Genomic DNA, 27,969 nt, shown 5'->3' with positions numbered 1-27,969 from the left:
AAATTTCACTTTTTTTTTCGTTAATGGAGATCCTCGATTCCCTGTCTATCCTTTATATTACTAGGAAAAAAAAAAACCATTAGGATATCAGTACAATTGAGAACCATTAATATTCTCGCAGTGACTTAGCGCACTTCTGTTGAGTGAACGTACCTCAGTTGGTTTATTATGTCGATTAAGAAGCTTATTTGAATACATTAACACGTCAAATCCAAGAGCTATATTAATACGATTTTACTGCTTACGACTCGTATACCGGTAATAAAGCACCAGCTTCTATGAACTAGCTTGTTTTAGGACGGGAACAAAACGATACCTCTATACGCATACGCATACACACACGGAGTGTGCCACATATGGACCCAATGTAAAGTGTTCGACACGTTACGTTCTGTAGCACAAGCTCAGGCCGACTCACGCATGGCCCTAACCTGTGAACATCTCGTTGTAGCAACGCAACACGTTTCCCTTTTCCCTGTTGGACTCATCTAGCTCCACACGCTACAAAACACTATCCAGGATTGAATGCGACTCGTTAAATTCGCTGAAAGGTTTTGTGTGTTTGCAGGCGATTCACTAATCCTACTTTAGCTTTAATCTCGGTAAAAATGCAAATGAGAATTCAGTTCAAGATTAAAAGTTTGGACTTGTTGCTCGACACTGAAAGACTGCTCTCCTTGCCGGGCCTTTAGTGCCCCCGTGGTTTGCGAATGCAGTTTAGCTGCATTTGATCATGGCTTGTTATTAGTGAGCTGTCCTCTTGCTGTGGTTTGCCTTCGGCCATAATCTCCGCCACTAGTTTCGACAAACCCGCTACCTTGTTCTTTGTTCGCCCATTTCCAGTTCGCTTTTTTTAGAAAGACATATTCGAATATAGTGGGGACCGCTAAAAACACTGACCACTATTATTGACTATGAATGCTAAGCTACACACAAATAACAATAAATATAATCAAGTGCACCGTACGACGTGGCCATGTATTACAAAGTGTTGATTATATAAATCTAAGCTAGACAACAGTGCTACATATGTTTGAGTCTATTTTCGGTCACACTCGACTAAATATCGTGAAAATTTTAGTTTCAACAATCGTATCAAACAGGCGGTACACCACCTGAAAATATATATGTATATATAATAATATTTTATCGCGTTTTTGCTAGTTAGATTTAAAGGGTGTATAGCGAATTTTTAAAATATCGTCCCGGGTGATGGCGTTTATCGCATCAGTGTGTCTCTAGGTAATCTGTACTACCTATGTATGGTTATCTATGCAAAGATACGACTTTCTGGTCTATCGGGCCTTTAGATTAAAATTTCCAATATATAAAAACAACTAAAAGTCCATTTACATATACTGTTGTATTTATATGCATATATAGTATGTAGCGTACAATCTTACAAGAATACAACACACCGCACTTCGAATCAGAATCAAATATGCCTCTACCTGAGATTGTTTAAATGTTTGTTATGGCTTTCCTATCTAGACATATGTTCCAGAACAGAACCTCAAGGACTAGCAGCTTCCTAGCAATGTCTGACGAAATTCAACCATCTGCTCACACCATTCCTAAACTCTAATTACGATTTTTACAAATTTTAATATTTGCCTCGGTAAGCGGAGCGATTTCGATGACTCGTATATACTCACATAAATAGTGCGGTAATATCAAGGGGTTGAAGGCGAGACTGTAACGACACGATGACGCATAGACAAGACTTGAGGCAGTAATCAAAAATGACGCTAATGCTCCTAATAGTTTATCATCGCTCATGGTAAGACCGCTGCCAAGTAGTGCCTCTTATGCTAAGGTTATATGCGACGGACAGCAGCAGGGATCGACAGGTTTGCCTTTATCTACTACGCTGATGTTTTTAGGTGCCTGCGAGACCAGGCGACAAGCTCTCGAGATTGTCCGCCCTGTACGGTCTCAACTATCGTTATCCTTATTGTGTCATAGTTTCCGTTGGTGCTGACATAGTCCTCGAATGATCCGCCTTCTACCCTTCTTCAGGATTAGGTATGTAATAAAGGTTGCCGCTAGAGCGCCACGGGCCATTGCATACAAACGATTTGACGGCTTCATCTGGGCTGGTTTTGGGGGTCTATCACTGACTAACATTGCAACACAATGGGGTAGTATCTTGGGGTCGGTTGAACGTTCATCGGTTGGTCAATATGTGTTTGTCCGTCTGCCGGTAATGACTGCAGCCATACGGCTCCAGTAAGCGTATTAGCAGATACGACGTCCTTCTAGGCGCACAACGGGCAGCATGTAACACAGCTAACTGACTAGGTAGTTAACTCATTGGGCAGATAGAATGGTCATCTGCTAAAGTCTGGCAGGATTATTCTATATGGCTTATGCTTAGCAGACAACAGGCTTTGCGTATGCTAGCAATAAGTCTTTCAATTTTTCAGATTTCGTATCTAATTTTGCACACTTACACGCAGCGATAGAGTGGGGGGAAGGGGTAAGGGGTGCAAAAGTAGAGTGGTAATATAGGCTTCAAAACTTTTCGACCAGCGTTTTTCAATATTTCGTCGACCGAATCGTAGCAAAAACAAACGAGACCGACCGGACAGATTGTTACCAGAGTCCAACCTCACTCGTTGTTGCATGAAGCTACTATTACCGTTGGTGGAAGCTGATTAGAACATTATGTCAGCAACAATTAAGAGTTTTCATATAATGAAACGAACTATCACCTATTAACTACCGAACTAGAACGAACGCAACGTCAGACGTTGCCGCTAGACGGCCTAATTCGCACGTGTGGAGCAAAGTTCCTCCAATATAGCTGAATTGTAGCTGAAGTAGCATAGGGGCGGTTAGAGGATGTAACGTTCGCTGACCGCAAAAAAATCAGAGAACCCACTAGTTGATTAGGATGCGTCAACACACATTATAGAAGAAGTGAAACAGCAGGAACTTGTCACGCGTACAGCCCATAGAAATACAGTCCATCGAATAGTCCATCCATTCTTACATAATTACATGGCGGACGTTTTCCCGAAAGTTTCAACGTGTTTACCAGTCAGAGGCAAGAGTCACCCTGCACTAGACTATCAGTTAGCTTTAGTAATAACCGACCCTTATGGCGATGTCGATTATACAGACGAGATTGAACACATAATCAGGAGTAAAATCTGTTCTTCAACAAAAATCTATTCTATTGGGTCTCAACTGTTTCTGTTATCTAAAAAATAATAATATATTACATTATTAGAGACTTTTCATGGCGCTTCTTATTGAGCTCGAACCTTAATCGCGTGATCGTCCATTAGACGATCGAGACGATAGGTCGTCTCGAATCCGCTTTTCCATACTAATTCACGCTTCTTTTTGCCTACGTGAAGCGAACAAGATGATGGGTCAAAAAGCGTCGTAGCAATCAAGTAGCGGTGTGAAGCCTTTCTCTTTGACCTTTTTCATCGAGCTCGGTCGGACATTCCAGGCAGAACGACCGACGACGGAATAGTTGCTAGATAGGAAGGATCAGTGGTAAAATCGACAGTGCATGCCATCACAAATAATTGTAACTACCGCCTGCTACGCTTCCGGCTATTGAAGTTTTGGCCGTCTCAGTCATGAGACTATCCCCACAGACGGCATCCAACAGTCACGGTTGCCCCGACGTGGTCTCCGTATGGATGACATCTCCATACAGCAAGACGATGATAGAAGTAAACGCTGGAGAATAAAAATCTAGCAACACACATTCAAGCAGTTGCACATGCCCCTTCTATGACAGCCCACGCTCGCCTAAGTTTGCCCGTCATCGCCCGTTCAGCTATCAGACCATCTAACAACTTCTTTCTCCTTATCTTCTTTACGCGCACTCGCCAAGGAAAAGAAATAAGCGAATTACCACCGAACCACGCCGACGAGACGCGTCTGCCGCTACGAACGCGCCAGGCATCTTTTAGGTCGCTGCTTTCGGCTGTCGCGCCGGGGACTTTACTAGCCTTGCGTGCCGTGGCTTCGTCGCGCAGTTAGATGCTGATTTTCGGAAAAGAAGAATAGGAAAAGGAAAGAACAGCGGAGACGACGGAAGGCAGCGACACGCGAAATCTGACGAACGACCGGTGGAAATGAGTAAGTGCTTGTATGCACAAGGAACAGATATGACAGCACACAATGCTAAGAAAGACTGCTCCAATAGACGAAGCGTACTTCCGTGCATATCCGTCCTTGGGCCACCCCCGACACGTATCCTTATGTACAATATGCTCTTGTATGCGAACACACACGTGTGCATTACAATATAGCGAACGAATCACAAAATGTGCTCTGCTGCTGCTACCGTCCTTCCTTGTTTTCGTGCAGGTAAATATCGAAGGCGCTCGAGACACCCTCGATGTTACACTCGAAGCTATTTCTCGAGAAAGACCTTCAGTAACAAGCAGGTGCTCCACTCATTAGTTAAGCGTAGACTAGTGGCCAAGGTTTCGATAGTACTGGGAGCGGTAATAGCGGCGACGTGGTTGTTTAATGCGCCGTTAGGCGAATTCATTTTCTGAGCGCAACCTTTTGCCAATCTATCCCGAAAAATTCTTCACTTGAACGGTTTCTTCAATAGCACTCAAGGTCACTAGGAAGCGGGGAACCTGACGACACTGAAACACTGTCTTCAACGAATCAATTCCTTGAAAAATTGTTTCCTCCGTCATTTCAACCGCTTCAAAATTTCTTTGGAAGCCAACAAGATCCTCGAAAAAGTTCACGTTAAGAGAGGAACAAATAAGCAGATACGGACAAAGAGACTTCTTCCTCACGTAATGAGATAAGCTTCCACTACTGCGTCCGTGACCATGTGTATAAACAGAACGCTCGGATCGCACCATAAACAGAGTTAACGGATAGATAATGAAATTAACAAAAAAATCTGGTCTTGCATTTCAACATTAAGATGAATCATCTCTATGTTTAAACATTCCATGAGATGATTGGTTCCCAGCACGAAACGAAATCTGTCTAGGTCCAGGTACAAACCTTGAGCACAATATGTGCCTATTATAGGCGGGCGGTGGAAGGGGGGGGGATCATCTATCATCAGGAAACGCGCTACTAGTATGCCATTATGCAAGGAGGCAGCCGTCACGTACAGAGACTCGAAAGCAGTAAATCTAAAACCAAAGGGCCTTTTTGTAAACCGGAACAGTCATTTTCTAGGACTTCATGACCAGCTCCTCGTGGAATTAGCATTGTGCCCTTAATAAATTGCTGTAAAGCATTGACATTGGATTGAGACAACTAACTCCATAATATAAAAACTAATTATTCTTATTTATTGCATACATATTGTGTAACATGCTCAAAGTGATATCAATCGTCGGTAGGAAATTGACGACCAGTAATTAAATATATAGTGTATTATTGACCTCAAAAAAAATAACCAACAAAAACATGTCATGTGTGCTGATAGACCTAGCGTAAGGTGTTTCGTAATGACACCCTTACGCGTACGTCGTCTCCACTCCAGTGATAATGATTAACATTGTAATACAATGTAATCCGTTAAGGTTGGCTTAGGCCACGAGCTCTAATAAGAAGTTTTAAGCAGCTCGGCACAGTTTGCCTAAAAGAAGAAGAAATAAATAGCGGCAGATATTGGTTTTTCTTAGCTTTGAACAACATAATTATGACGGTATCTCCGATATATTGAGGACCTAATGAAATATTTTAAATAAGCCAAGTAGTTTTATTCGTACGCTAATGAAAATACCACACGGACATTTCATTAAGGTTTGGTATTTTAAACAGGTATTTTTATATAACGGCTCATCCAGGCGATGAAATTCATTGTGGCATCGTGTTGTACCATAGTTTAGCTTTACTGGGAATGCTCGTAATAATTTTCGTGCAAATTTTACAATTTGGGGGTTCATATTAATAAACCCCCGTAGCATACACGAATGTGCAACGACTCAGTAGTTACGAGCCTATGTAGGCCACAATGCGTTTATAAACTTGTCCACATAGACGAATTATGTTAATGCTGTTAATGTCATGAAACCTGATAGAAAAATAAACATTAAGCCATTAGTAAATGAGATTGATAGCTTTGTGTTAGATAAGCACAAATATGTAATGCCTGTAACAACGGCGGCACCAGTATACACCCAGTCGATCCTACCAATTGCATGCCAATTACGTAAAGATTCATTCTATTTTTGTTTAATATCCCTCGGGTTTGCTTGTTCTCGGTGAGGATCCTGATTAAGATCATTTGTATCACTCACAAGCGCAAGACTCCTCCTCTCAAAGGCGCGCGCCAGAGCTGCTTACTCCTCGTTTATTCTGTCGGCCAGACTCGGATCGAATTCGGTCGCCGATTACTAGATCAGTACTCAGCACCATCAACCAGAGTCGCAATATTAGCAACAAGGGCGACGGAAATGCTGCGTTACGTCAGATAAGCAAAACCGTCGACATAGTTAAATCGCAGGTCGTTCGTTAGATCGGCTTGAGACCATGCCGGCACAGCATAGCCCCGCCGTGTTAGAAAGGAGTCCAATAGATCTGAGTAGAGAAGGCCACGGGACAGAGTGAAAGAAATATAAAAAAAAAAAAAAAAAAAAAGGCCCCCCATACGAAGAGGCGTTGCCAAGGATTTCTACGTTAACCATCACATCTGCTCCTCTAGCTTTGTAACCATCTCTGCTGTGAGCAATATATACTTGTACCTTTCTTACTGACCGCTTGAGAAAAGCGTTTCCAGTCCACACCAGCTCGCTTGTACTGTTTTTTTCCCCACAGCCCGTTTAGTAGCACCAAGCCCTTCATTGAAAATACTGTGACTACCGCCATTGACAGAACTACTTATACACTTTGCATTAGTAGTCTCCTTTTCCCTTTTCTGTACTTCGTCTTTTATTATACTTTGTCATTGCTTAACTAAAAGGCACAGATGGGTATGGAATATGGACGAGGAAGGAAAATTAACCGGAGTATTTTGTATCTCCTGTCTGGATCGTCGCATCTTCCCCAATGGCCTCAAGCAATTTCGATCTCGTTGCAGTGCTAAAAGCAGCAGAAAAAGCAGGATTGGTGAGAGCAAAAGCGACAGATATATCTGTCCTTCTCCACGTCTCCTTTTACTCTTCAACTCCACATTCTCCAAACTGAACGTTCGGCCATTCGCTAACTCGCCGCACGATCGACCGACAGCTTGAACCGGCGAGCGTAAATCCCTCGCTTTCCTTACCCCCAACCTCTTCATCGCTTGTACTACTCGACACCCATGTTAGCTCCCAGTCAGACAGCCAGCCAGTTCGGCAACATAGCTCAAACAGCTCAAGCGGTGACACTCCCTTAGTGCCCCCTATCCCCCACCCCCTCTCCTTTCCCGACTTCTTTGCCATTCTATCGTCCTTGGTAGGTACCGACTGTTTATCTCGCTGCTTTTAGTAAGTTCTCATCTATCCAGCAAACCATCCCGTCCGCCCTCTCTCTGACGCTCTGTCGACAAATTGCTCGATAAGCTTTAGATAAACGAGCGACCGTTAAGCCCACAAACGGTGGGCGAAACAAACTACCAGAGAGTCAAATGTCGAAGTTGTTGCTGCTGAACTGGTAGTTTTAAAAAAAAAGGGAAGCGAAGTTAAAGCAGAATCTTTTCAGACCGACTGCTTCTAACGACCAAACAAACTGAACTGATACAGCTAACGGGAGCCAGAGTCTTTTGACTCGTATTGCTATACGAGTTCAAGCGCTGGTAAACCTTAATTTCAAGGAGAAACGATAGGGGCAAAAGTAAAAGCTTAGTAGAAAAAAAAACAGCCCAAAAACAACAAAACCTTCTCGCAAAGTTCCAATGTGCTCGTTCGAACGGCAAGAAACGGAGCAGAAGTTCTACGTCGTTCGTTACTAACGAACGGTATTAGGCGTCTGACGTCGGTCGAAGACCGTTCTAATTCGCGTAAACGAAAAGGTGATGCAATGTAGAAAGAGATGAAAAAACTACGAAATAAATAAAGCATATTGGCCGGAAGCACCAGAGCGCTTCGCAGGCCATCGACCGTCGGCCTTCAGCATTATCTACAGGAGAAGCGGACAAAGTCCTGTTCAAGATGAAACGTTTTTTGACTTCAACATATATTAGCGGGATTGCTGCTGCGTAACTTTACAGAAAATTCAATATAATTTGGGGCTTTAATAGCAAGATCCGAATAAGAAACAGGACCCTATTTTCGTCGGTCAGACGAAATTAATTTTCCGACATAAAACCCATTGATTGATCTCAGAGCGATAGGGTTTATCTCTTTATATGCAAAAAGTCCTAAGTTTCAATTCACAACTTTAAGAACTCTCCTCCGATAACCACCGACTAAACAAATAACTTACGTAGTCCCGTAGAATTATTTTCTTTTTTTTTAGTTAGCACAACGGCCCTGTTACTGTAACTCTATACGAGTTACGCAGCAATAAACCCTCAAAGTTCAAAAGCAACGTACTGTTTTCTTACTTAGTCAACCCCTATAATATCGGCTACACAAGCTTTCGATTGAGAATTTTGGCCCGTCTCTATTCTTCAAGACCTTTTCATTATTAAAACTCGTGTGTGTACCTCCACATACCAGTATGCTTCCTGTTGTTTTGAATACATCCGTGTATTCATCAGATTAGCTATTGTAGCATAAGTGTTCTACAGGCCCAATAACGCTTCGAGCGATCCCTAAATTCGTAAACAGCGTATGTAGCATGGACATCACTTCTTACTGCTGCAAATTCTATCCGGATGCCCACGGAACTCCATAGGCGGGAGATCACTGTAATGATGCTGTGATTCTATGATAATAATCAACGAAGACGGCGCTAGAGGTAGAGCAGGGTATTTGCTTATCCTTCGAAATTTCTATGCATATGCCAGTGAACTGGCAGGGACCCAACCAGATGGGTAGCTACTACTACCATCATCGCCACGATTCAACAACGTCATCCCGCTAAACTCAGCGCGTAACGATGATATATAGATATATTTGTCTACTGCAATAGAACAAGTCAGGTTGAACCGAACGCGGCAAGCGCAATCTGTGCTTGTGGCGATTTAACGATGATGCTAACCGGGAACAGCAGGACACTCTGTAATTATGGCCGCGATAACTGCTACATAAGTAAAGCAAGCGACGTACCCAAGTGAGCACGGTCGGCCATTACAACAGGACGAAGAGAATGACAATCGTTCGGCCGAGCCGAATAAACGGGAGCGTTAGATGGTCTCTCAAACCACCTCTACCGTAATCCTACCGTATACTGGCTACAGTCTGCTTGTCTTGTCCTCAGTGTACCAGGACATTGCCGGAGTGCGCCTCGTGAAACCTAAAGTTGTAATAAGGCAGTTCAATTCTAAAGTTGATGAGTTATTGCGATAACCTTGATGTTTCAAGGTAAACCAAAGGCTGGAACAGATGAATTTCTGATGCGTGCAATTCGTACACAAGACACTCCACCATCTTATCATCAAGTCCACTTAATTGCTTGGACATTGTGATGGCGCTGTTTCTAAATGATTTATTATTATGTTTGTCGATTCTTGTATACACACTGCGGTCACCGACCCACAATTTGCCTGTCTGGATGTTTTGGCAAGTAAAACCCAACATTTTGCCTTGATCGTGTCGGTCATCGTTGCTTCTGTAGGTGGTACCCCGAAAATCGTGTTGCTCTGTATACGTATGCGTGCCATATACCGGCACCACGTATCGTCCCTAATACAACTTGTCAGTGCCACTTGCTGCTGCACTAGTGACTGCCCGAACTATTGAAATGTCAGCGCACATTGTCGTCATTGTCGTCATCATCACCAGCGTCGGCATCGTCATCACCAGAATCATAAGCATTCGGCGCAGCTGGACTTAGCTAGGTCTCCGCCGACATCGTTGGCGGTCGGTCGTCGTTCTGAAGTCGTTTTCTAGCTTTTCGTCCTAGGTAACCAACGCTAAAACCACAATCAAGACCGTAGCGAGCCGTTCATCAGCTGGACCTCATCGTGTGTATGTGTATCGTAGTCGACATCTCAGCCGACGAGTGGTAGGCGACGATGAACAGTGTAGCGGCGGCCCGACCGTAGTCGAGCCTCGCAGACTGCAACCTCCGCGATCAGAACTAAGTCTAGCCAGAACCATCGTGGCCGCTCCCAGCCGGCCAGTCCGCCTGTTTGCAGTTTACCACCAGTGGCTTACCGACGATCTAACTGCCAGCCCTCGGCCCCCAGCAACGGTGTTCGTAGGTCAGCGTAATCGCGGGCCGACCCCATCACCGCTACCGAGCGCTGCATTGCCTGGTTTACTCTTCGTTGCACCAGCGCGATCTCGGACCTATAGGGGAACTACAAACAGGGAAAAACCGTTCGCTCCAGGGGCGTGTCCGGACCCATCAAGCCATCATCGCGGCCTTTTAGTAGCCTTACCACCGTAGGGCCAGCACAGTCACTGCCGTTGCCGTCGTCATCGACACATACACACTCGTAGGTATAGACTATGCTGCGGCTGCAGCATGGTCTGTTTGTCCGTCATGACATGCTGTATGCGTTTAGTTCCCTTACGAAGAGCAATAGTGCAGGTATAACCGTACGTAGCCCAGCGATTTTATATGGCGTGGCGCCTGCTATGGCTCACATGTGTGCCGCAACTGCACGGAATCCTGCGGTATATAGCTGCGCGGTTTGTGACGGAGCGGTAAGTGACGTAGTATCTTACTCGTGTAACAGAAAAGCATAGACTTCACCTAAATTGTCGAAGATAATAAGGGTTAGATTAGCCGATAACTCTGAATTATAAAAAAAAGTGCTAATAGCACGCGTAGAACAATGTAGACCAACCTCACACGCTACACTGTACAGCGGCAGCAAAAAAAACACCCAGATATCGTAGATATATGTGAATAAAAAATCTTGTGTACTAATGCAGTGTCCAGACAAAACGGTGCAGCAATATATATTATCTTTGGCATGGTATTACGGAATGCCCTCCGTATGTAATAGAACCCGATAGCCGATAGTTTCGTACAACAAAGTGATCGCATCCATAAAAAAAAAAAGCGCCAAGACTCTAGAACCACCTGCTGGCGTCCTACTTCGTTCCCTTGACGTTATTTGCAACTAAATGTGTGTGCCTTTTACATGGTCATTCGCTTGTTTCAGGCTTGATGTTTCGCGCCACGTGATCTCGATGTTTCGCGCCATGTCATTTCGACCCATCCTACCGCCCTTGTGCCGACTAGCTTAATAGCCTAAGACCTGGCCGCCCCATAACAACACTATCCTGGCGCTAGTGAAAGCTAAAAAGAAAATAGGGAAATGCTTCGAAAGGATCAAGACAGACAGCGGAAGATGAGGACCCGAGTGGAGAACGGAACGAAGATAAGGACGAGGAGGCAAAAAGAAGGGGACACTGCCGAGGTAGTGGGGATGGCGCGGGCGGCTGTGGCTCTACTACTTCCACGACAACTATCAAGCCAGCTCCTACAGTGTACACCATAGGCCTTGCGAGGTTTTAGTGCAGAGTAGAGGCAACCATTGTTTTTATCCTTTACCCCTGGTGTCCTTCCTGTACGCTACCGGCAATGCTGAGCTATGGACGCCAAAGGATCCAAGCCTAACCCCTGTTCCCCAATCTTCCATTCTCCTCTTCACTGCGGTACTAGCACTGCCATGATGCACACTTCATGGCCTTCCACTCCTTCGTAGTTACAGGTGGTAGGAAAGAGGGGTTAGAAAACGGAAAAAAAGCCGAAAGGCTAGAGAGCACAAGGTGTGGAACTCTGCTCTTCTATGTTATCCTTCTTTTCACCACTGCTATGAATCTGCTGCAGCAGGCGTCATGCGCTGCACGTGTATGGTCTAAAGGTATGAGTGTAGCTCCGGCACGGCCTTGTACTTTTCGTCCGTGGCAGCCGCGAATGACGCATACACCGAGCGAACCTCACCAACCACCACCCCTACGCACCCGCTGAGCTTGCTAGCCAGTTCCGTGACAATCTACCATTTTACACAACTCAGCACGCGTTTTCGCTTTTTCAATAGTTCACACTTCTACTACAATTCTAACCGGCTTCCCTGGTGTATCCCTATTTTATGGCGAGCCAGCATCCACATAGTTGTTTGGTCACAGGTGATCCTTCTCTTCGAAACATAAATGAACAAGACATCGTCACGCCTTTGTTTTCCTTATTCAACATAAACATTATGCGCAACGAAATAGCGTTTATATAGGGAGTTAGCGTTCTTCATTGGTTACTCTACTCAGTTTGTGATTGTCATGTCACAACTCAACTGAGAACCACAAACGCAAACGGCTTGGCTAATATATATCTGTGTAAGCTACTTGAAGCACTATCTTGATTTATTTGCCTGTCGTGGTAACGCGTTTGATAATGAAAGAATCATTCATCAGTAAAAATTGAAGCAACGCTACTGATTGTGACAGCGACAGACGAATACCCTCATCATAGCTGCGACATTCGTGATCGTTCTGAAAGCAATAACACGTGCCAGCATACATGTAATTTAATAACAAGCGTAAACGGAAGAAAAAAGACAGACAAAGGGCAGGACGACCGCGAACAGTGAATAGGAAGATCGGTCGGCTGGTAGTCGACAGCAATGTGTGAAGATGAGACGTCTGACGATGAAGATAGTTGTTACGAATGCGGGCCCTAACAATGTTGGTATTGTTATTAAAAATGTGCGTTGTCGTGGCGTATGATACTGGTGGATCGTACGGCTGCATAGCCAGCAGCAAGCACTAAATGCCGATACGGCTGCCTACCCACTAAAGGCCTCAATGCTGACATGGTACGTGTACACATTGTCCATAGATTTATATGTGTTTTGGGGAAGGGCGAACTCCCACGGCTCCTGGCTGTCATCGTCCCCGTAGACAAGAGTAGGGACAGAAGAGAGCAGTTTATCCTACTATCCTCCCCTTGTAGCATTCTCTCCGCACAACTAGCCGGATCGCCCTATCCCGCTCGGATATCCGACGCAGCAAAACTCCAGGCCTTGATCCAAGTTCCAAATCTGGCCTTAACCTTTTCTGTAATCTCCATTATTTGTCTCATGTAAAAATTGAGTGAATCGCAGGGCTCTGATCGGGCTCAGGAAAGTTCGGAGCCTCTTCGTCGTTGTCGCCGATGGCAATGATATCATCTGTGAAAGCAGCAAGTACTACTGCAGTCGCCGACAATACTGTAACGGATCAAAAAAAAGCCGAGATGAAATAATCGATAATAACCCGGCTATCGGCTCCGTTGTCACGGCCGCCTGCTCCCGAACCCACGCCACCAGGAATAACGCTAAGACGATGTCGTCGCAGTGCTCCACGAAAAGGATCCGTTGTTGTTTAAAGCCTTCGTCTGCTGTTGAATCCTTTTCCCTTTAATTGACCGAAGAGAAATGAGTCGAGACCGGTCAGGCACTTAGTTTGAGGAAGATCCCTTCTTCTTTGGTAACGCTACATATCTCCATCTGTGCCAGCACCAGTGGTTGGACTCTGGTGGGTTGTCTGGAGTTGGCAGAGCTTGACGTACACATTTACACCCAGCCATTCCACATAGGCACATCTACGTGTAACTATAGCCGTGCCCATGTAAAGCGCAGCGACCCCAAAGCAGCTGTAGTACCAGCAGGAGTAAGCACCCTTTAACGCCTTTGTCATCGCTAGCATTTTTAATGATGGGGAAGCAGGAACTATCTTCTCCTTGGAGTTGCTTCGATGGTAAAATCCCCAGAATGACGCGTCTTTCTCTTCACCTTTGCTCCTAGTTACACTCACATTTGCCTGCATACGTTCTGCGTTCCGCGATGGGTTTCGTTGATCCAGGACATTTCTTAAGCGAACGATGTAGTGCTGCTAGTGGCAACGCAGTACTAATGTTCAAAAAGCTGGCAGCAGGAGTCAGGGGCCTTGTGGAGAGGCAGGTCAGGACCAGTTGGGCCTCTAAATAGAGGGGGGGGGGATACCCAACAAAGACGTAGACGGCATCTCAGATACTCCCCCCCCCCCCTTTTCTTTCTGTGTTCCTGTCTCTCTCAGGCGTACTAAAATGGTAGAACAAGACAAGCTTAGAAAAAGGAAACTATATGATGCTGCGTGCGACCAGTAAAGCATATTTTTTATTCTAAGAGATTACCATCATTATGACCGCGGTCGGCAGCCGAAAACAACCGGCAAAAACTCTCCTCTTCGTTTATTCAGTTTTCAACCGAACCAAAGAAAGACGCCGGATATAGATTACAGCGGGGGTCGGAAGTACATGGTAAGGAAAGTATACACATAAAACAAAGGAACTTCTGCTTGCCCAATAGAGCAGTAATCGGGAAAATGTAAGAAACGCTGTTTCAGGTGTTAGAACGAGGCTTTATGCAAGACTTCTACAAGGCACCTCTTTAGCATAAAAGGAAAGGCTTCCTAGAAGAGACCTTTGCAAGAATATGAGATCAATGAAATCAGTAGTGTTTGCCAGCCAACTCGATTGCTTCTACTGGCAAGAACTGCGTACTCGGCTGTAAGTGTGGATAGGTAGATAGACGTTGTAGTGGATACCTAGGCATAATACAAGCTCGGGCTAAATTATGTGTCAATCGATTTCATACGTCCGCTATCCAGTCATTATTGGATCTATACACGACCACTCAAGGAAAAAACGCGAGCTTAACATTAGAGGTAAACTAAACTATGGTTACCCCTAATAAAGTTTAATTTAAATATTTTTTATAAATATTTTCTTTATAATAAAAAAAAATTTCCTATTAGAAAATGCGTTCCATATATGATAATAGCGTTCCAAAGATGACATATAGAAGATTTATATTTATATATGATGAGCATTGAAAATTTGCATATCATAAAATTAATCAAATGTTTTATTCTTTTGAAAAGCACTTTTTTTCTTCTTATTCCATCATATAAAACGCCAACTCCTGCAAATTTACCTATTTAAACGTATCCATATTTCACTACATACTGTGCACAAGATTTTCATTAACTATCGGTAACCTCCAAACAATAAATGAAATAATCAGTAAACCTAAGCCTATCTATAAACGTTAAATTCTATAAAACTTCACGTTGATGGAAGGAGCTGTTCACAGATTTTTTTCCTTTTCATTTTGGTAGCCCTAGTCTTTTCTTTAACAACTACGGACAAGTATGTTGTGTATATTACAGTACATCGAGCTGTTTTATCTGCGTGCCTGCCTGCACGAAGTCCGAAAAGAAGAGGTCCACTAGAAGCCCTCTCCACACACACATGCATACACAGCCCAATTGATTGTGATTCAAGTTAAATCAGTGCACTGACTCCGTCGCGACTGCTCATGTTCATCGTTTCAGCGCCGTCTCGGCCCACCTGCCCGATACCGGTTTTCGCTTAGACCAAACCTCCTATTGTTGGCTGTTTTTTGTTAGCTTAATCGAAATAAAGCTATCTCCATCTCTGACCTGACTATGTAGGCAATTGGCTGCCTAGCAAGGATTGATCTATAATGTCATTGCTCGTCGGTGGCACAAATGCCATAAAAGAGCTGGCGCAAATGGGAAGAGCATACAAAACCTTGCTTGCAAGTATAAAAAAGAAAAGAATACCCCCAATAAAAAGAAAAGATGCCCCAATAAACGAACCGTTGTCGTTGCACACCTGCCAAATCCAGTACGGTGGCCCCATGGTCTTTCTAATGTTGAAGTAAATCTTCCGGCCGGTTTACCTGTCTTTCTTCTCAGTGATCACCACACGCTGCGTACCTGCTCAACCAAAAGGTGCGGCACTCTCTCGACGCAGAAGGGCAGCGAAAAGGGTTTGCCAACGGCCCGTAGAAGGATTGCTGGTGCTGGTATTTTCCAACTTAAGTGTATGAACAAACAACTTTGACCTCGTAACCGACCAGGACAGACATCTAGCTGGTACTAGTCAATGGAAACGATTTGCGGGGGAAAGCAGGCTTCGTTTATATACTACTATGAATGAAATGCATTTCCGCTCGATATATTGCCGCCCCGATAGATATATGCATGCAACAGTGAGCTGATAAATTTTTCGATAAATCTAACTGCCAAGTGGTTCGGGTTGGATTCGGGTCCGATATTCCACTGACTGCTTCTGTGGACATATGAAGTCGTTACTGAAACAGAATGTACCGGCATTGAGGGCACATGTAAGCTGCCAAGGCGATGAGCTGGCGCGCTGTCTTTTCAGCCACTAATCACATAGCCGAATCAGCTGCGTGTTTCATAAGAATTGGTGGTTGGTAGGAGAAGCTGTGCTATTGAGGTACTGTCTTTTCTGACTCAATTCACCCGTCTATCTATTTCTTATTCCAAGATACTCTTTCTTACCACTGGCAAACCAATCAAGAGTGTCTGGCTATCCAGATATGCCATTCCTGATCAGGCCTCCTTGTTAGAAACCTTGATGCCCAGCCAAGAATCGTTCGCCCTAGATGCAACGCGCAACGTCCATTTAATGTTGATTCGCTTACACTGGTGAAACCGGATAGTTTCAGTGCGATGATCCGGTTAAAATTGACTGCTGTCTATAGGCCTCCTCTCTACAGACAAATCATTCGGTACCAGATCCACTGCTGAGCTAGGCGCCTTTGGCCATAATCGTGAGCTATGAGCGCCCATGGCTAAACCTTAGCATAACCATCTCTCTAGATCCTAAACGGACCGGGTTGAGAAGTCCTTCACCTTACAAGCTTGCAGGTAGGTTTACCACAGCACTTCTGGCGCCAAAAAAATCCCCCAGAACAGCACTAGCGGAACAACGATGCTAAGGCTGACTATAGTAGCAGGTCCATAGCATCTAGAGTCGCAACCCATAAGGTATAATACTCTACCTAAAATTACTATTTCCCACCAACTGCCAGCCGTCCCGAACACAGCTAAGCAAGGTGCATAGCTAGGCCACTATAACTAACTTTAGAGATGTGCTAGGTCCTTTACTAGATTCGGTACATCCTGGAGTGGCGCGAAAAGCATGCCCGGTTTTCTTGGTCCGTTCGGCTACTTTCATGCCTCTTACCTCGAAAGGCTTCAACGGTAAAGCATGAGAACAACCTATTGCTTACTTCGTCCCCTAGCCAAAATCGCTGATGCGCAGTAAACGGAAGACAACTATTCTTATAGCGCCGCTTCTGCTGGCATTGACGTTATCTCTTCGGTCAGCACTGCACAGCTGCAAAACGGTCGGCTATACGGTCATGCGTTGTCGGTGTTCACCTTGCCAAAAGAAAAGAACTACCTCTAGATATCGTCTTGCGCTCTGGTGAAGCAAGTACCATTTTCCGCCGTCACCTTTCAAGTACGTTACCGTAGCTTAGCTAGAAGCAGTGGCAGGAAAGAGAGGGATGGGCAAGTGGTAAAAGCTCTTTCGCTGATGTGGGCAAAGATGCTACAGTCAGGAGCTGAAAATGAAGCCAGCAATAATGACAACAGCAACGACTCTAGCATACACTAATATAGAGCCGGAACGGTAGAGCCGACAGCCATGCTTCAGGATATGGCAGGGCTTTTCAACTTAGTCTGCATGCCAAGACCCTTTCGTTCGCCAGATCCTGCCGCTCCCACTCTCAGGGTTCTGCTTTTCTTACAAGCCTCTGTTCAGCCGTACTTTTGGCGGCAACAAAAACAACTGCTGAACCCCTTGCGGGAACTCGTTATGTGCTTCCGTCTGTTTTTCTTCGCCCCAAACCCCTTGGCGAGCGGTTCTGTTCCGCTTACGATACACCAAAGCCAGGAACGCACTGACAGTGTAGTCGACGCGTATCCCGCATTCGCCACAATGGTCCTACTGTTGATAATGGAAAATACGCATTGTTATCCGCTGGATTAGCGAAACGTATCTGCCTTCGACTATCTTCGACTAACAGAAGAAGCAGCAATAGCGGCAGCAGAAAAAAAAACGCAGATGGCGAAGTTCTACCTCTTTCACTCTCTTGCCACAGCAGCTGCATTTGCTGTAAAGTGCACGCACGCATACACACCCACGGACAGCCACACCTGATAGTATATAAAATTGTTGCCTACCATTAGGAAGAAAACTGCTACACATATCGAAAAAGCAGAAGTGGAAAAAACCGAAAGAGGCAAAAACGGAAACTGCAGGCCCGCTCACTTGATTTGTCGGTACAGCAAAAAGCCGACTCAACAAACTAAGTCACGGCGTCAAACATCTTTCGCAAGTCACAAAATGCTCCATCTAAAAATAAATGTGTGTATATATGAGTTCTTATATGTAGACTTAACAAGGGGTCTTCCGTGTCCTGATCAAAATGACCCTGCTTATATACATACTAAGATTTCCATTTTGAAGAGCAACGTACTCGATTTTGAAAGATGACAAAAATGCCTTTCATATCGACGGTCAGGGGGCTGACAGGCGCATGCAGTGAAGAAATCCTTGTGCTAATATTAAAGTCTTCCCCTCACACCATCGTCTATCATTTACAAGAAGCTCATTTTTCCTCGAGGTTTTATTGTCGTCTGCTCAATCACAAATCATATTGCTGTGTACGTACGTTGCCAATCCCGGACTCAATGCAGTTACGCGCTCGAGAAATTGCTTTGAATGAAAAAGAAAATAGGAAAAGGTACTAGCGGAGACGAAGATATCAAGAACAGCAGTAGCAGCAGCAGCACAGAATGAAAAGAACACAGGCCACCGTCTGTAATTCAGCAACGTATACTTCATCCAGTAGAATACAGGTACGCTACAACAATAGTGTCACAACAGCAGACTTGGTTGGCGCAGCAAGATCATCAAAAGTTAACCAAACGTTAAAACAGATAGAAGACAGTGAACATGAATATATGCGTTTGCGCCTGATTTAGCCTGATGCGCCGGAGTCCCTGATATAAGCGTGCAGCCTATGACCACTGTGGACGTAGTTAACCAAGACTCCGAACATGACCGCATGAAGGCTCAGATGCAACTCAAAACTACAGCAGCTACAAATTCAATAGGTCTGATTCATCCACCGGTTTGTTCGAGCTCGGACAAAATCATCTGACAAATGATTGGTGACAATGACCTGAGTTGCTTATGCCGCAACAGTATATCCGATGCTTCACATCTCACACAGACGTAGGACGTCGTTGGAGAGCGTACTGTCATCGTGCGGTACGATACCGAGGGCGATAATCTGCCTTGATTGCCGAAATCTCCCTGTCTCTAATTAGCCGCTTCGTTCGGGCTGAGGATTTCTGTTATAGCTAGCTAGTTATGACGAACGTCATAACTAGCTAGCTCAATATCAAACACAACTCAGTTGTATAACATTACTCAATATGATCTAATACAGATAGTAAAATATTTGACTAGTCGCCGCTTCGGGTATTAATCAACATCGATATTCGACATCACACGACGAATTTAGCCGTATAGAGGCAGGGATCCTTTCTTTACGTTGACTCTTACTATGAGGCTTACTGTTGTAGTAACAGCGAAACTTGTCACAATGATATACGCTACGGCGGTAGTTAGTCAAATGGCTGGACAAACCGGCTGGACAAACCAGACGGATATAAGTTCATCTTCTTCAAGTTCCAGCGTACAAAACTTGCAAAGCATTTACGTGTTTGACTAGTTTTTTCTTTGTAGGCCCTGCTGACGCCCGAGCCAGATGTCTCTCTCGGTTATTCAGCTGCGACTTTCAAAATGCTACAAAAATTGCTTGTCTGATTTGGTAGTAAATATCTTTAGTCATTCAAACGTAAGTATTGTCACACGAATACCACTTGGGGTATTCAACATGTACTATTGCAGCTGTAGAATGGTCGATCCGCAATGGCATACAGCGCATAAAGCTTTATGCGCTTTATGTTTAAGGGGTCTAGAAGTGCAAGTTAAGCTTAACTTGCACTTCTAGACCCCTCAATCTAAGTCCTGTGGCTATGTTAGCTCCGTATAGGTACCACACATCAAAAAAAACGTCTAGAAACACCATCAGTATTATTATACGATTAATTATTAAATTGAATTTTTAACTAACTCTTCCAAAAAAACTATCTTAGTGGTGGACCATAATAGCCTCATCTTAAAAACATTGGTGGTGGTAATTTTTCGGGGTAATTCAATCTCAGCACTTGGTACAGACGTACTCTGTTGAAGAAAACTACTGACCACCTTCAGTTCCAAGACAACCGTCTGGTAAGCCGATAGAATGATCCAACGATATTCTTCTTTCTGCTTGTCTACACCAAACTTTGATATTGGCGCATATAGCTGATGATGTTTATATAAACGACTCAAGCCAAATTCTTGAATACGCGTCGATTTCTTCTGCAGAAAATCACGAATGGTTTCCGAACGTTTACGTCTGCCAAGTCGTCATTAACGAAGTGTATCACGAAGGCCGCTAATCGTGCAGGAGCATCATAGCCTAGCCCTGCGTAACCTATTTAACCTATATCGGTCAATAGCAGGTATGCCTAATACTGCTTTACTTAATTCCAGGATGAACAGATTTTAGGTACCTTATATTTTTATGCATGTCGATCGAGTCAAGCCCCAAAAAATCGAACTAGGCCTCCAAATCAATCCCACCGTTTTGATTCACGTTCCTTCTAGACGAGCCTCGCATAAATTTTTCATATCCAAATAGTTTTTATATAATCATTTACTGACTCTAAGAGCAGCGTCTTCATATCAGGAACCATCTTATACCAAAGCAGGTCCGAATCAAGTATCTCAACTAATTTCAAATACTCAGCGAACTTCGATGCTAGAACAATTATCGTTTCTATTATTTCTTCATAGTACAAGAAAACAGTTTCAGACAAACGGATGCCACCTTCATGTTTTTTTTATCAAGTTCTATCTATCTATGCCGCCACTGTTATGTTACAGAGGTTACATGATTTAATTTGGCTGATTTTTGAGTACTTATTCGGTTTGTAAACGAATTATCCTAGCCATTTTGTTAGGTGATCAAAGAATTAACAGTTAATAATGGATCATCACACTACATGCACTGAATGTGACACAATCATCATGAGTATAATCATAATCACCATACTGCACGCAATGCAACCTCAGCTTATTGTGGACACTTACTCGTATGGGAGCCTGACAGGCCATCTGCCAGAGATCGGCTTGACCACCGCCTTCCCACAGCATGGCTTGCTGTGTGCTGAGGCGACCATCAGAAGAGGTCGTGTAACAAGTATAACAGCAATAATTGAAGTTCTTTTTTCCCCGTCTTCACTTATACTCTTAACTTTCCCCCGACGCTGGCATATGATTTTCAGTTGTCGTCGTCGTCGTCGTCGTCGTCAGTAGCAGCAGCAGTCGTTGGAGATGCCACGAGCTGTGCACTGGCTGGCTAGAAAAATGTTTACTAACCAACCTACTCGCCGGTCTTGTCTGCTATTAGGTTTTTCGTCGCTTCGTCATGGACGGCAGCCGCTGCAGGAACGGCAGAAACAGCACCAGAAAAACGCAGAAGAGGCGCCCGCACTGCCGGGTTCGGCCCTTAATGGCCTACGCCTGCAGGCGGCCGCTCTGCACTCGAGCCTCTTGTCCGGTTACATCCTCAGTTAGCGTTCTCTTGAGCGAATGTGGTCACCCGCTACTGACCGGCAAGAGCGGTCCACATAGTTATAATGAATGGTGACTGCACCACCAATACTGCCACGTCTCACCTTCACGCCAGCAGCACCCAACGTTACGCGTTGTCTTTCCGTTGTTGGTTATGGTTGTTGTTATGAAGAACAGTCAAAGTAGCTTCGACGGCGTTGCTTGTCTATCAATAGATTTTCCTCCAGATTTCACCGACACTTGAACTATGGTCGTAATGGTTGAAATAACAATACTGGTAGAAATTATTAATGCTTGTAATGCTACAAATTTCCACGTCTCCAAAGCTTACAAGCAGTTTCCGCGATACGCTGGCTGTTTTCGGTTGCAGCTAAACAGCTCACGCAGTGGGTTCCTTTTTTGCAGCTGTTGCACAAATAACTAGACGATGATAGCGGTAGGCAAACGACGTATCGAGCAGCTTACGCCGAAATCCTGAGGCGAAACCGTTCATGAAGCTGCTGTTGTTATTTCGAAGAAAAACTTACTGACTCCTGTCGAGCTTTTTGTTAATGCTGGATCCCTTTCGTAAGCTTATACTTTTACGGTTCGGACCACGGCTTCCCGTCTTTCCATTTAGGCCTCCGGAGTCGTATGAAACCCGCACTATCTCGAATAACGACACCCAAAAACTGTTGCCTTTTTTTGCAGAATCCAGCCTGTATCTATACGCGCCCGACACGCTTTTGCCTTTGTTGCTGTTTCCTATTACTGTACGCCCGGCCGGTTCCTCTCCATGGTCGGTAACCTGTGGGCCCCACCAACAAAATTTTCCCAAAAGTTAAGACTGCTAACCCCACCTCAAAAAACACCACTTACTTATCGTGAATTTACGGGGGTCTCCCTTTAGGTCTGCCTAATCAGGAAATCAAACGGCTCTGATTTCGTCTTACAAGGATACAGGATCAGATGAATCGGCAGATTCAGGGGACAGTATAATGAGTCAGTCAGTCTCCAGCAGGCGTCACTCCATCTGTTGGCACAGCTAAAGCTACATGAAGGTGAATTGCTTCCGTGAACGGAACGGCTCGAACGAACTACGTACAACGTCAACAAAGATGGAGTGAAAGGCCCGCGTGAACGGTTAGTCAAACCAACACGAATGGTCTGCTCACACCACTGGCTGATATCGGCTAGTTACTTCTCATTACCTTACATAATCGCTGTATACGCCGACCTAAAGCAAAAGGAAAGAGAGAAAACTGTATGTATACGAATCCTTTTATTGGGTGTCAAGACCGCTGATATCAGGGTAAGTGGTATCAGAAATGGTTGGCATATCAGACAGATAGATGCCGGTTTTCCAATTCGTTAGTGAGTTATATAAAACACGACACATGGACGGTTAAGCGAACAGTGGGGTCTGAGGATATGTCGGGTTGTCATATATATATATATATATATATATATCGAGAGTGAACAGCAACAGAAATTAAGCAACAATCGTAACTTGACTCTCTTTCCAGCTCTGAACTACACCAGGAACAAACAACACCAAAACCTCTCCGACCACTTCATTCACTTTGAAGACAATGATTTCTTTATAAAGACAAATGACGACATGAGCGCACTTTGATCACCCACCGAACACAGCACATTAACGATGCAAAATGTACATAAATACAGTCACCGAAACTTCGATCACAGACAAGAATACGTCCTTAATAATAGGACTAAGACAGTGCTATAAAAGGACATCACATTTGTGCGCCGCACGAGGATTTCAACGAAGATTTTTTTCTGTTCCTTTTCGAAATCGCGTGAGCTAACTGATAAACAAAAGACAAACTCACAAAAACGAATGTTTCACCGACAATCCTATCGTCGAACAATCATTCCGATGAAGAATTATTCTGACTGCAGGTATACATGAACAGCTTCAGGCTGACCTGCTACATATATATATGTATATATACATATATGTATAGCTTAATTGTACATATATTGGTTAGCCATTATATTTTCTGCCCAGCCTGCTAAAAGCCGACACAATGAGCCACACACGGGTACCCCTCTCCCCGTATAGAGTGCCCAGTATATTGAACACTGCCCGCTATAGCGAATGGCAACGTACTTCACTATGATACTTGAATCCTTTATTGTCTCGTTGGATCAATCAGCCAGCTTCACTACAGCACACGTGATTTTTTTCGGCGTGTTTCTGTTCTGCCTGCGCAATTCGAACTCACTTGATATATAAATATTCTACCTAGCACTGCATTGGCTTGAAGGACTCTCCTGTGTGCAGGGCCACGGCTGCTGCAGAGATCGGTACACCCTTTCTTTCTCACGCATGGCAGGTAGAGCCTCTTACGATGAGTCTTCTGTGGATTTCATTGGTCTTCACAATTGACTAACAATTACTAGCACAACGGCGACTCTGCACCGACGATCGAAACACGAGGCTCGTTTTTGAGCGGTAACAATACCCCGTTGTTTCTAGTCGCTGTGGACACCAATCACAAACCTGGCCGTTTAGCTGCTGCGGCTGCGGGGGTCTAGCAGGTCTGCACTTAAGATTGCAACCGCGCGAACCCACGCTCTCTGTCTAAACAGTGACAAGTCGCTGACGTAGCGTATCCACATTGTGTAGTAGTAAAGAAACTGACAGATAAGGTGGTGTCGTGTAGAAGGACTGCTGCTCGTAGCTTTCTATATGCGATCATATAAGTCGTTCCGGTTGGAGTATGGCAGTAATAATAAGGGGAGTAACAGTAGAGAGTCCCCACGACGTGTGCTGAAAGACACTCAAGTGCTGGCGATGCGTGCCGTGTACCCGCCCTCACCCACGACTCTGACGACAGTTTATCAGAAGAACATACAGCGTCGACCCACTCCCGTTAGGCAACTGTAGGCTGCTATAGTTGTCGCAAGCCGATGGCGCCGTCAACGTCAACAACTATTATCGCTGCCGCGGTAAATTGTGCTGCCTGCAATACATCGCTAGTTTGTGAAGACGCAGTGGCAAGCCATATACTGTAGCGCGTAGCACTGGCCAACCAGCAACCACGACGTTTACGGCGACAAACGGACCGTCGCCAGCATTACAACACCACGAATACAGAGCCAGAAGAACCCCACAAACCCGACATGCCGACATATACGAAAACGAACTTCGCGCACCCCCGAATTGGCTACCCTCTCGCTCGCAGCCCCAAAAGCAGCTAAAACCGAATAACGAATGCGCGCGCTATCTGATAGCGCGGGCTGCCACCAAAACCCGTAAGTAGCTAAGCACGCAGGAAGTATAACTACCCACTGTCGGCCCTTTGTTGCATACGCGGTTACTTAATAATGACCTAATAGGTGCCACACAAATACACACGGTTCATACTAATTATCCATATCAAGATAAGATTTACTAAGCCTCTCTGAATCTTTCGAATACTGTATTGATAGACAACAAAGCGCAAACGTTTGCTCCGCCAATCAGCTGCCTGCGTGCTATATTTGTGTTCGATAATACTATACCTGCCGGCGTTCAAAACTTGAACGAGACTTGGAACGAGCACTGCGACACCTCACCGGCAGGCTGCTCTAAGCTGATGTGTCACAAAGGATATGGTCAACTTTATATATATATAAAGTATAGCCAATTAAAGCAGTAAATAGATACGTTAGTGTACGTACCCCCGAACCCGTAGCCGGCGCGCCAACCACGTCCACGGTCACCGTAACCCTTTTGAGACCTGACCGAACAACACGCTATCGAACAGAAACTCTTCTCTTTCGAATTCCGCGCACCCAACAAGGCATACTGAGCAAACATCACCACTTCCGCCACCGTGAGCAGTACCATTACCTGAACGATCGCACCATCCGGCTATAAATGAAACTTCGCGCAATCCTCTCGACGCTGAATCTTCTACGGATAATTGACACACTTTAAATTGCAATAACTTCGCTGTAGTACGGCAGAATATTTAGAGGGCAGAAAAAACAACGCGAGCCACACTTGCAACTACTGAAAACACTCGACATCATTTCATGGTAGGCATCGTCATCTGCGTTCTCCGCTGTCTTTATTCTCCATCCCCTTTTTGTTGGTCTATGAGAGTGTTCTTGTTCTGCACACGGTCCCTGTGTTTACCACTCGGAGCAGACGCTCGCCCACGAGATTCGAAACAACGCCGGATCGCGCATTGGGAAAGGGTCATGCGATAGGCAAGGCTGATTGGGCAATCTATGCAATATACTCTTGAGTGGCCATGGGTGGCCCAGTTGCCGCGACCGCAATCGAATACATGGCGTAGACCTGTAGTTCTAGATAAGAAAAAGCGATAGCAAAACCGAATACGGGCGCTAGTTGCACCAAAGGAAAGCTGTACATCGATTTTAACAAGGGTAGCGTAGGAAAAAGATAACAAGCTGCTAAACTGATAGCGGACAAGGAACAAGCGGAAGGCTTCGTGGCCTGTCCTGTCTAAAAGGACGAAAATTCGAAATAAGAACATGTGAGAGAAACACCGAGAGCGCTTCGAAATGAAACGAAGGAAAGTGGCAAATACAGGTTTTCCAACGGAGCGAACTTTGTTACCAGTCTGTTACTATATATTATATAGAATAAGAATGCGATGTCGCCATAGCTCAAGGACGATAGAACCGGGCAAGAACAGTCAATTACTGAATGATAAGATCAACAGCGACGCTGTGCAGAATACCGGAACCGATGAATCCGTTAAAAGGCTGGGATCTCTACGTCACTTGTTAGAAAATACAATGCGATGGGATAAAAAAGTGAACGAAAGTGTGACCGTTAAAAGTCATGTTTTGTCATAAATTCTCTCATTATTACTCGAAATGGAACACATACAACTCTCACATAACATTAAAATATTTACCTCCTTCCTATAAGAGCATTGGAAATTTGGCCTGGATTTTACCGTGAAAGGCACACAGCCGATCCTGCTGGCATATCCTTTGGCCGCAAACGTAATTAAGAAGCAGTCAATTAATTTTTCCATCAATTTCGTGTCGTATGCGCTCCCGATCTATACGCGACGGCGACAGTCAGTAAGGAATCCCAAAGCTAAAGAGCGACACTCAATACATGGCTGATATTTGTGCGATCATAGGGGAGTTCGTCAGGCTATCCAATACGAAGTTGTTAAATTACTTATGGCTAGACGGACACTCAATTTATAGGCTGAGGCGACATGTCAATGTAGTGACATTGCAGCAGATCCATCATGGAATATTTATGCAATTGTAAGCTTGAAACATTAATAAGCCAAAAGTGTGTTAACGTCTGGGATATATATAGGTTGGTGCATTGATCCAGCAGCGGTTTCTTTTTCAATACGAGAGTTATACAATCCCAGTGGTGTATGCTAGGGTGGACTCTATAATAAAATATGAAAAACTGGTAACCATTTAATCTACTAGATAAATTGTGACGAGCTAAATAACCCGATAGGGAAAACGTCCGAAATGGGACCGTTTCTGAGAGAGCTACTGAAGCCAGCTGTACTAAATAACCGTCAGCCCTCTCCCCTTCCGTACAATCTATACGTGGACCGTTTCTGTCTACGTAAGAAGTGAAACACCCAACCGCTGCCCCTGTTACTTTTTTCTACTCGATATGGCTAATCACACATTCTATATGTGGAACGTACACGTTCGTATCGAGATAAGCTCTCGAAATACAACCACTTGTTGGCACGTTTAGCTCCGTCTGTTGCGTAAACATTAATGCCCTATCCGTTGCGTTTTGATCAATGTAATGGCGCCTGGCGAGCCGATGGGCGGTATTGGATGGAAAATGGGCGCATGCTGAAATTTCCTGAACGTAACCGATAGTGACAGCGTAGTTCGGATAGCGAAAAAAATGAATAACAATCTGTCTGTCAACAATGGCACTTACGATCTCAGATCAGCTACAAGTGATCAGATTCCCTTGACCATATCTAGAGCGCTGAGAGAGGTCGATCTCACAACGTCGAGCGATTGACGTACGCACATGTTGTTCGTTCTTAGAACTTGTCTATGAATTAGAATAACTTCCTTCTTTGTCAAACGCTATTCTGTGATCTTGCGTCTTACAGGAAGTATAATATGGGCGCTTACGCCAACCATAGGCACCCGGTCGTTGGTTCGAAACTGCGCAGTCGTAGACCGTTGCTCCAGCTAGTCTCTAGCCGGCCGTTACTGTGACGTCGATCACAACTAAAAACGTCTATCCGTGGTAATTTTTATATAACGAGCCCAATAAAAAGCAGCGCAAACAAAGCAGTTATATTTGTGTAAAAGATTCATGGTAGCTGTAGTGATTCGCAAAATTTCGTCGTATTATAGCATCTTTCTTTAAAAAGACACGCTTAAAAACCGCGAAAACTATTGTGATTACGCACTACCTATCTTTTCGTGCCGTATGAAGTGGCCGTT

The 27,969-nt window shown here is 44.6% G+C and overlaps 1 protein-coding gene and 2 long non-coding RNA genes across 6 annotated transcripts in view; 2 read left to right on the top strand and 1 right to left on the bottom strand.

Moving 5' to 3' along the window:
* Positions 1–27,969, bottom strand: part of Hmgs (hydroxymethylglutaryl-CoA synthase) — a 130,402-nt gene that overhangs the window by 101,717 nt on the left and 716 nt on the right. Inside the window, exon 2 of one of the 4 annotated variants that reach the window (XM_022851429.2) lies at positions 21,064–22,333. The exons of 1 other annotated variant lie outside the window; for it this stretch is intronic. The gene's annotated coding sequence lies outside the window, so the exon portion shown is untranslated. Of the gene's footprint in view, positions 1–13,784; positions 17,317–21,063; positions 22,334–25,215; positions 25,627–27,969 lie in introns of those variants that run through there. 2 more of the 4 variants (XM_022851424.2, XM_022851432.2) reach the window with 2 other exon arrangements.
* Positions 8,021–13,794, top strand: LOC147752059 (uncharacterized). The gene is made up of 2 exons (XR_015315126.1): positions 8,021–10,688; positions 11,153–13,794. It is a non-coding gene; the product is annotated as an uncharacterized LOC147752059 (long non-coding RNA).
* LOC111270942 (uncharacterized) lies at positions 22,331–27,813 on the top strand. The gene is made up of 2 exons (XR_002686560.2): positions 22,331–24,807; positions 27,630–27,813. It is a non-coding gene; the product is annotated as an uncharacterized LOC111270942 (long non-coding RNA).

The sequence above is a fragment of the Varroa jacobsoni genome, unplaced genomic scaffold (assembly GCF_002532875.2).
Source record: "Varroa jacobsoni isolate VJ856 unplaced genomic scaffold, vjacob_1.0 contig00207, whole genome shotgun sequence".
NCBI lineage: Eukaryota > Metazoa > Arthropoda > Arachnida > Mesostigmata > Varroidae > Varroa > Varroa jacobsoni.
Note: the sequence above shows the minus strand (reverse complement) of the source record. Positions and strands in the feature narration are given on the sequence as shown.